This window comes from Mercurialis annua, linkage group LG7 (assembly GCF_937616625.2).
Source record: "Mercurialis annua linkage group LG7, ddMerAnnu1.2, whole genome shotgun sequence".
NCBI classification, from domain to species: domain Eukaryota; kingdom Viridiplantae; phylum Streptophyta; class Magnoliopsida; order Malpighiales; family Euphorbiaceae; genus Mercurialis; species Mercurialis annua.
The window spans coordinates 42270129-42281035 of NC_065576.1; the positions used below are offsets into that span (position 1 = coordinate 42270129).

The window sequence follows — 10907 nt, forward strand, 5'->3', positions numbered from 1 at the left end:
AATGTAAGGGACGAACGGAAAAACGATCAGAAACGACGAGAAATCTATCGAAGTAGACGAACGGAAACGCGAACGGAAAAACGAACGAAAAAGATGAACGGAAAATTAAGCAACCGGAAGAGACAAACGGAAAATCAAACGAAAAGGAGGAAGAAAAAAAGAGAGAATTTTGAGAGAGAAGAAAGAAAAGAGAGGTATGTAAAATTGTAACCTAAAATGAGATAAGACTTCTATATATATCTTTTATAAATATGTTTATTATTAGTGTAGAGTGGAAAATTATGAAAAGATAGACAAATTTATTGTAAATATATTTTAAAATGAGATATTTTAAAATTAATCCCTACTATAAATCCAATTTAAAGTAGTATTAGATTTTTTTTATCATTTTACATTAAATATGAATGTAAGGTTATGTTGGTCCTTAAATTTACGAGATATGCGCTTATAAATTAAATTTTGTTTATTTTAACAATTTAATTCACAGTTCTTCAAATTAACTCTATTCACGCTCACTCTTGTATTTTCGGAGCATGCGAAAAGCGACCATAAAAATATTCAATACAAACATATTGGAAAAAACATAAACTATTAAATAAATTTAAGAGTATGTTGAAATTGGTATAAAAGTTAAATAAAATATTTTTACGGTTACTTTTTGTACGCTTCAAAAATATTAGAGTTGATTTAATGAATTTATTTTAAAACGTTATGGGCTAAGTTGTTGAAATATATAAACTCTGACCATAAATTCAAAGACTGAAGACATTTTACTTGATTTAGTGTTACCAATTAAAGTAGTGAAAAAATTATATATATTGTTTCACTATAACTCGTGAGGTGCATATAAAACTACCGTTAATATTAAAATTATGAGACATAATAAATCTATATTATTATTAAAATTATGATCAATAAATATTTATTAATGAATACTAATTCGATTAAATATATTTTAATTATTTATCTAATTAATTAGCTTTTAAATTAAAATTTATTTATAATTAAAAATAATAAAAAATACAGTTTAGTTATTTGGAACTATATTTTTAAAATAAATATAAAATATATATGGAGATACGGGGGTTAAAAAATATCAGCCATCTTGCTAAATATATTTAAATGAAAGTACTCTAACTCTTAGAAAAAAATATATTTAAATTTTAACATTATTTAAATATTAAGCTATACTTAACTATATTAATATTAAAGAGAATAAATAAGGATATAATTGGAGAGGAAAACAATACAGAGAGTATTGAAGAGGGCTACACTACATAGATAGTAAGACCAGTTGAGATTTTTCTTACTACTATTCAAAAACAATTAACACTTTAATTTTGAAATTTGTTACGCAGTTTAAAAGAACACATTTATCATATTTTTTTTTTTTGGTACAAGGAAAAGAGGCAAAGCCTAAAACAAACTAAACCACAATATCTCTAGTATAAGAGATACCATACAAATCATGCATGATCCAATGGATTAAACTAGAGGGGGGACTGTCGTGATAACTTATCCCAATAATATAGTCCTCACTGAGTGAAGCTAAATGGTCAGCGGCAAAGTTGGCTTCTCTGTATATGTGTCGAACTTGGATCTCCCATTTATCATATTTGATTATTGTAATATATAGACATAAAGTTTAAGCATTTTACATGCCCTTGTCTCTAAAGTTTAAGCATTTTAAACATTAAATGATGAAAGCAAAATAATTGCACAAATATTTTTCTTGATTTCAAAAATCCAAATGCTCTCTAATCTCTATTGGAGGGTTATTGTCTCCAACCAACTAATGCAAGTATATTCCAAATTAAATTTCATAATAAATTTATCTACCAAAAAAAGTTCTTCGAAATTACATTTAAAGAAGCCTCCCCAAACATTAAACCCTAAAGATTTCGTCATTAATTAATCTATCTCCCTGACAATATTATTAATCAATATAAAGTATGTATATTTTCTCAAATGTATGCATTTTAGGTGCTTTAAAAATATATGTAAATTTTCTTATTACTAAAATAGTTGTTCTCATGAATTCAATGCTATGCATGTATTGTGTTGTTCTCCATCATTGTACTGCAATTTGAACAAGAATCAATATATATATTCATAATACTATAACAATTTCATCAGGATATATTTGGTTGAAGGTAGAAAATAAAAATAAGATAACAATAAAAAATAATAAATTTAGAATGTCCTAAATCAAATAAGGTCAAACAATTTAGGTATTCAAGTATACTTGAGTTCTTATGAGTTAATTTTGAAAGCATCCAATGAAATCAAGTTCAACTGAGTCTTCCTAACATGCCGTCTAACATTTGTATGCCTTATCTCACACAGTAGAAGCATTCAAGTTTAATTTTGATCATTTTTATATAGAAATCAATGTTCTATTAATAGAGTGGCAACTATGAACAAATGAAAAATATCTGTGAAATTGTGTGTGCATAGGTGTCTTAGCATAATTAAAAGCATTTTTTAAGGCTTGAAAGCCATATTTGTGAATGCAATTAATTTAGGTTTGATTGATGATATTCTAGTTATGATGATCTGATTTTTTTTTTTTGCAATTTTTTGATGATACTTTGCCTTTTTTGCCTAATGATTTAGAGATGGCTAGAAATCTTTTTCACATTCTTCGTTTTTTTAGTTTGTTTCAAGACTCAAAATTAATTTTAAAAAATCTTTCACCAAACCCTCTCTTTTTTTCACTATGAACGAAACGTGCATGAATGGTGCATAATGTATTTTGATGTTGCACGAACATGAACTTTGCTAATTGTAATACCCCGTAGAATTATTAGTGTTTATTTTCGCTAGAGTCCAATTTTAATTGATTAGGACCTCGAAAATAGTGAATAAATTCACGTGATGAATTTATATGGGTGAAAATGTGATTTGCTATGTGTTTGCCTTAAATGTGATTTTTGGCAATTTTACGTGTTAAAAGTGAGTTTTGCGATTTTTCACTAAAAAACCGTAAAAATAATTATTTTAAATATTTTTAAAAGCCCAAAAATATTTTAACTCAGCCCATATGATATGATTTAATGTTTTTGAATATTTGGAAAAGTTGAAATTATTTTGCCCCTAGAGTTCGAATTATTTACAAGAATGCCATAATGGCAAACTTGTAAATAATTGAAACTTCAAATAAATATCTAGATATTTTCCTAAGCTAAACTTGGTGCCCAAGTCTCTATTTCATCTTCTCCATTTGAGTGTGGGTGCCGAACCATTCAAGCTCAAAACACAAAAATTTATCCTTTGATTTTCTCTCAAAAATTTCTTCACGAAAATTGACGAGGAGCTTACGTAGATCATTAATCTATATTTGCATGTTCGTTTGAGGTATAATTTCAAGCTCAAATCTTAGTTTTTATTTGCTGATGTTGGTTGAGGTTTAGAAACATGCTTAGGATGGTTAAATATTGATGTTTGTTGGTTAATTAACTAGTTTTAGTAATTGTTTTAATGGGTTTCGGTTTTAAAATAATTTTTCCGTGAAAATTTAATTATTTATTTAAATTTCTGGGCTGATCTAGATGATGATATTTATATATGCTTTAAAGTTAAATTTTTGTGGATTAAAAATGTTAATTAATTCGGGTGTAAATTTAATTAGTTGGGTTTCGATTTTTAATTGTTTTAAAGCTTAAAAATAACTTAAAAGTGGTAAATAAATTGATTTTTAATTTCTGGAAATAATTTTGTTCATGGATGAGTTATATTTGTGGTTGATGTTAATTAAATGGTTGATGGTTAATTTTTCGGTTTAATAATCGGGTTTAATTTTTAATAACTCTATTCGGCCAAAATTGTTCTAAAAAGGGTAAAACTGTCATTTTAATTTCTGGGCAGAAATTATTTATGAAAAATTTATGAAATGTGTTTGATAATTATTTGTGGAGTTTAAATGATTTTTGTGTAGTGTTTTGAAGGATTAATAATCGGTTTTGATTATTAATTGATATTTCGGTTTTAATGGTTAAAATAATGGAAAATATTATTTTAAAAATATTGGGCTGCTGTTTTTACAAGATAAAAATTAAAAATGTATTTGAAATGGTTTTGATGAATTTCGGTATAAAAATGGCTTAAAATGGATTTTTAAGCGTTTTTAGCGTTTTTGAGTTTTCCGGCCAAAACCACCGGAATACGGTGACCGGAGTTTGAGTAGAGGGGATAGAGCATGTTGGCTCAGTCCTAAACTCAATTGGCAGCAGTTAGTGCCGAAATGTTTTTGGCAGAAAATAAGGGGGGGCCGAGCCCCGGGTCAAAAATATTTTACAGAAAGATATTTTTGGTTATTTATGAATTGCGATATGTTTGTTGATATTTTCTAAAAGTGTATTTTTAGAAAATTATGTGAATTGAATGTGTGATAGAATTATATGGAATTATAATTCTATGTTTATTTATTGAAAATAAATAAACTACGAGGTGTATCGTATAGAAATACGATGACGCGGAAATAGATAGTCGGAATCAAATTTGGTTATGTGATTATGTGGTTATATGGTTGAGTCGGTCTAGAGTTTATCCTAGAATTTAGAGTTATTACATTTATTAATGTTTTAATCTCTAAATTAGATCCAGCGAGTTTTGTCGCGGAAACCGGCGAGCAAAGGTTTTGATATTTCAACGGGTGGTATTTTTATATTTGGAATAAGCGAGTACTGTGAGTGTGTTTACAACTTATACTGCTAAATATTAGTATTAAAAATATTTGCGAACTGCTTTACATGATTTGCAAATGCTTTATTTTATTTTGAATTTAAATCGCATGAACTATATACATAGTTTTGAAACCGATTTAGATTCATTGAAACATGCTTACTATTGGGCGGCAATAGTGCTGTGTGATCACCGGTATTGCATTTAGAATGGGTTGCATGTGAATATTCTGTGTGAATCCTGGCGACGGCCTGGAAAGTCAGGCGACGGCCTAGACTCTGTGTGAACAGATCTTCAGAGGCAACGGAATATAGACGACCAAAGGCAGTAAAGAGAAACTGCCGAGATCTGAGAGGTTGAACCTTTTATAAAAAAGTGAAAATGGCGACGGTATATATGTACTGCCGAAATCTGTTGTATGGTGAAAAGAGTCTAAAGACCTTCACATACGTAAAATATGAATGATCAGATTTGACGGGCTAGAGTACAAAAAGAAATGAATAAATACGGCCATAAAAAAAGGTTAACCCGAATATGATGAAATGATGTGGAATATTTATGTTTCCTGTTTTGAAAGCATATAGGAACATGAATCATGGTTTAGGGTTTCATATGAATCGGTAATCTGGAATGCATTGCTTTCATATTAATGTTTATTAGTACATGTTGTACGCATTCACCAGTTTTTATAACTGACCCCGTTGAATTTAATATTTTTACAGGCGAGTAGTTTGAGGTGAGGATTTCCAATTTCTTGTTCCGGAAATCCCTGGATTGAATAAGTGAGAATGACCTTTCCTTTGTGTGTCTAGAGTTGCAGTAGCTAGAATAATGAACGGTGATACCTTAGTAGTCGTTGGACTTATTTATGCTTTATATTTTATTATAACGCTTAAACTCTGATATAATGTAATATGTGAATGCTGTGCGAAAGTCCGAGCGACTGCACTTGAATAAAATGCGGCGAACGCATCTGCATAGTGAAATGCAGTTAAGTCCATTAGAGAAATGGCCTGCATAGTGAAATGCAGTAATTACCATAGTAAAATGGTATGCACGTGAGATGCATGATAAACCATAGAGAAATGGTTTTGAAACTAAAATGCAATAATTAAAGAGAAAATTATGTGCATGTTTTAAATGGTAATTTTTATGAGAACGTTTTAAACTGCGATTTTAAAATGTTCGAAAATGATTTGAATTCCGCGAAAATTTTTTAAGTGATTTTAATGTATTTTTAAGGCTTGCTACGGGTTTCGGAGCAACCACTCCCATTCCCTAGCGCCGGTCTCGATGCCGAGAATCGGGTCGTGTGAAAGGTGGTATCAGAGCAATGGTCGAAAAACGGGCCATTGTCGAGTTTGATATCAAAGTGATGGTTTATAGTCTTAAACTATTACTAATATGTGAAAGGAGTAATGAGAGTTGGTATCATTCCCACTGACTGAGTGATAGTCGAAAAGTGGTTGATAGTAAAGGTGGTATCATTGTTATATACCGTTTGGAATGTGAACCTAGGAAATTGGTATAGAGTCTACTGCAACATATAGGATTTTCGGTCATGTCATTCGTTAAGTCATCATTTGTTTTTAAATATTCCCAGCTGTGCTTAGGATCGAGTCTGTATGCTTGTTAGGAGTAAGTAGAGCCTGATAGTATACGATTAGAACGCTTAGATAGATTTTAATAGACGACGTGCTTTGATCAGAATGGCTGATCAGCATGAGGAAAACATTCAAGAGGAGAATGTTCATGATGAGGAGTCCGTTCATAACGATGCGATATCTGATGTTGGATTGAGATAGGGTGAATTCAAGGTTTATTAAGGGGCTAGGACCCGAATATATTGGATTACTATCTGATGTTAGGAAGGATTTGGTGCAAATCATCGATAGTGCACGTCAGATGGAAAGTACTTTGATCCAATTTGGAAAGATCAATGTTACTGGTGAGCTCGTAAGAGAAGGAACTGCTAGTTCGAATACGAATAGGTTTACTGGACCATATCGTAAAGGATTTAAGAAAGGAAAGAAAGATAGGAGGTTCAGTATGTCTGGATCAAGTTCTAGTGGACGAAGTTCAGGAGGAACGATGCCATTATGTAATACTTGTGGAAAGAAGCATTTTGGAGCATGCTATTGGGCAACGAGAGGTTGTTACACATGTGGACAGCAAGGTCACTTCTCTAGAGAATGTCCTATGTCTGGACCACAAGGTTCAAGTGCTAGTGTTGTTCAACCAGTGTTTCAACAACCTAGACCTGTATATCCTGCAGTGTCTGGGCAGGCACAGAACCAAAATGTGTTTAATAGACAACGTGGAAGAGGATATGGTTTTGGTAATCGTGGTGGAGGAAGGACCACAGGCGGACGAGGATCTGGAGCAACTGCTAGCGGAGGGCAGGCTAGAGTTTTTGCGATCAATCCTCAAGAGGCGAATGCGTCGAATGCGGTAGTGCAAGGTATATTTTCAATATCTTCGCATGATGCATCAATTTTATTTGATCCCGGTGCTACGCATTTATTTGTATCGTCGAGTTTTGCATTAAAATTAGGAATTCAACCTGTGATTTTGCAAAACCCATTGTTAGTAGCTACACCTGTAGGCGAAAGCATAGACGTTACTGTAGTTTATCCGTCGTGTCCTGTGTTAATTGGAGAGCGAGAATTGCTTGCGGAATTGTTGTTGCTTAATGTCTTAGAATTCGACGTCATCCTAGGAATGGATTGGTTGTCGCGACATTATGCGAATGTGGATTGTAGAGAAAAGATAGTGACGTTCCATGTACCTGGAACTGAACTTATCTCTATTCGGGGAGAGAAGTTGGAAACCCCAAAGAGTTTAGTCTCGGCTTTGAAAGCGAGAAAGATGTTAAGTAAAGGATGTCAAGGATTTTTAGCTCTGGTACGAGATGTTCAGAAAGAAGTAGGAAGTGTGAATAATGTACCAGTAGTGTCGGAGTATTCTGATGTGTTTCCAGAAGAGTTACCTGGATTACCACCAGATCGAGAGATTGAATTCTGTATTGATCTAGTTCCTGGTACAAGTCCAATATCGATACCTCCGTATCGTATGGCACCAGCAGAACTAAAGGAGTTGAAGGATCAATTAGAAGAATTGATTGATCATGGATTTATACGACCAAGTGTCTCACCTTGGGGAGCACCTGTGTTGTTTGTTAAGAAGAAGGATGGATCTATGAGACTCTGTATAGACTACAGACAACTCAATAAGGTCACAATCAAGAATAAGTATCCTTTACCCAGAATTGACGATTTATTCGATCAATTGCAAGGAGCGAGGTACTTTTCGAAGATTGATCTGAGGTCTGGTTATCATCAGTTGAAGATTAGAAATGATGATATTCCAAAGACTGCATTCAGAACAAGATACGGTCATTATGAATTTTTGGTGATGTCATTTGGATTGACAAATGCACCAGCGGCTTTCATGGATTTGATGAATCGGATTTTTAAACCGTTTCTAGATCAATTCGTGATAGTGTTCATAGATGATATCTTGATTTATTCGCGCACAGAGGAGGAGCATGCGCAACACTTAAGGATTGTGTTACAAACTTTGAGAGATCATCAGCTTTATGCCAAATTCTCGAAGTGTGAGTTTTGGTTAGAAGAAGTAGCATTTTTGGGACATGTAGTATCTCAAAGTGGGATTAAGGTGGATCCTAAAAAGATTGAAGCTGTGATGGATTGGAAAAGGCCAAGTTCAGTGACAGAAATTCGTAGTTTCTTGGGTTTAGCTGGTTATTATAGACGGTTTGTGCAAGACTTTTCTAAGTTGTCTGCACCATTAACTAAGCTGACTCAGAAGAACGCGAAGTTCATTTGGACTGATCAATGTGAAGTGAGTTTCCAGAAGCTGAAGGAGTGTTTGACAACAGCTCCAGTTCTGGCATTACCTTCTGGTAGTGATGGACTTACAATCTATTGTGATGCTTCTAGGATCGGGTTAGGATGTGTACTGATGCAACATGGATGAGTTATAGCTTATGCTTCTCGCCAGTTGAAAAAGCATGAAGTTAATTATCCAACCCATGATCTAGAATTAGCAGCGGTGATTTTTGCATTAAAGATTTGGAGAGATTACCTATATGGAGCGAAATGCGAAATATTCACTGATCACAAGAGTCTGAAATACATATTTGATCAGAAAGAGTTGAATCTCAGACAGAGGAGGTGGATGGAATTGCTAAAGGATTATGACTGTACGATACAGTATCATCCTGGCAAAGCTAACGTAGTGGCTGATGCGTTGAGCAGAAAATCAGCAGGAAGTTTAGCTCATGTTACTTTAGTTGAGAAGCGACGAATGATTAGAGAAGTGCATTCGTTGTTTGATCAAGGAGTTCAATTAGAGGTTTCGTATTTGGGGAGTTTGTTAGCTCAAATGACGATTAAACCTACATTGAATGATCAGATTAAGGAACTTCAGACAACGGATCCTCAACTAAAGCATGTTATTGCAGAAGTTCAAAAGGGAATGAACTCTGAGTATAATTTGAAAGATGGTATTCTGAAATTTGGTACAAGGGTGTGCGTACCAAATGTAGAGGAATTGAAACAGAGAATTATGATGGAGGCACATGGATCTAAGTATAGTGTTCATCCTGGTTCTACCAAGATGTATCACGATGTTAAGCAGATATATGGGTGGAATGGTATGAAAAGAGATTTAGCAGAGTTTGTTGCTAAGTGTCCGATATGCCAACAAGTGAAGTTGGAACATCAGAGACCATTTGGATTTTTGCAACAATTGCCAATACCAGAATGGAAATGGGAAAGAATAACCATGGATTTTGTCATTGGATTGCCTAAGTCGCAACATGGTTTTGATTCGATATGGGTTATCGTTGATCGAATGACAAAGTCGGCTCATTTCATTCCGATCAAGGTTACCTATACGGCAGCGAAGTTGGCACAGATTTATATTGACAAAGTGGTCAGTTTACATGGAGTTCCTGTGTCAATTGTGTCAGATCGAGGATCAGTTTTTACATCCCGATTTTGGCAAAGTCTACAAGAGGCTTTAGGAACGCGTTTAGATTTTAGTACAGCGTTTCATCCCCAAACGGATGGACAGTCTGAAAGGACTATCCAGACTTTGGAGGATATGTTAAGAATGTGTGTTTTAGATTTCGGAGGCCATTGGGATGAGTATCTACCGTTAGTAGAGTTCTCATATAACAATAGTTATCATTCCAGTATTGAGATGGCACCGTATGAGGCGTTGTATGGACGTAAGTGTAGATCTCCAATTTGTTGGGAAGAAGTTGGAGAAAGGAAGTTGACAGGAGCTGAAATTATTCAGATTACGTCTGAGAAAGTGCCGTTGATTAAGCAACGTTTAGAAACTGCATTTAGTCGGCAAAAGAGCTATGCTGATGTGAGGAGAAAGGATATAGAATTTCAAGTCGGAGATTTTGTGTTTCTTAAAATATCACCTATGAAAGGTGTAATCCGATTTGGAAAGAAAGGAAAGCTAGCGCCGAGATATGCAGGACCTTACGAGGTTATTGAGCGAGTAGGAGCGGTAGCTTATAAGTTAGCATTACCGTCTGAGATGTCGCTAGTACATCCAGTGTTTCACGTGTCGATGCTTAGGAAATATATACCTGACCCTCATAGACTTATTCAACCTCAGGAGGTTGAGATAGACGAGGAACTATCTTATGAGGAGGAACCCGTAGAAATTGTTGATACCCAGATTAGGAAACTCCGTAGTAAGGAGATACCTATGGTAAAAGTGCTCTGGAGGAGCCGTACAATTGAGGAATGTACGTGGGAAACGGAGGCGGATATGCGGAAACGATATCCCCACTTGTTTGCTCAAGGTAATAGGTTGTTTTGAAATTCGAGGACGAATTTCTTATAAGGAGGGGTGAATGTAATACCCCGTAGAATTATTAGTGTTTATTTTCGCTAGAGTCCAATTTTAATTGATTAGGACCTCGAAAATAGTGAATAAATTCACGTGATGAATTTATATGGGTGAAAATGTGATTTGCTATGTGTTTGCCTTAAATGTGATTTTTGGCAATTTTACGTGTTAAAAGTGAGTTTTGCGATTTTTCACTAAAAAACCGTAAAAATAATTATTTTAAATATTTTTAAAAGCCCAAAAATATTTTAACTCAGCCCATATGATATGATTTAATGTTTTTGAATATTTGGAAAAGTTGAAATTATTTTGCCCCTAGAGTTCGA

At 33.8% G+C, this 10907-nt stretch overlaps 1 long non-coding RNA gene across 1 annotated transcript; it reads left to right on the forward strand.

Annotated features, from left to right (window-relative positions):
* The first annotated feature begins 3107 nt into the window (after positions 1 to 3107).
* Positions 3108 to 5683, forward strand: LOC126654841 (uncharacterized). Its single transcript, XR_008789509.1, has 2 exons — positions 3108 to 3357; positions 5406 to 5683. It is a non-coding gene; the product is annotated as an uncharacterized LOC126654841 (long non-coding RNA).
* The last annotated feature ends 5224 nt before the right edge of the window (positions 5684 to 10907 follow it).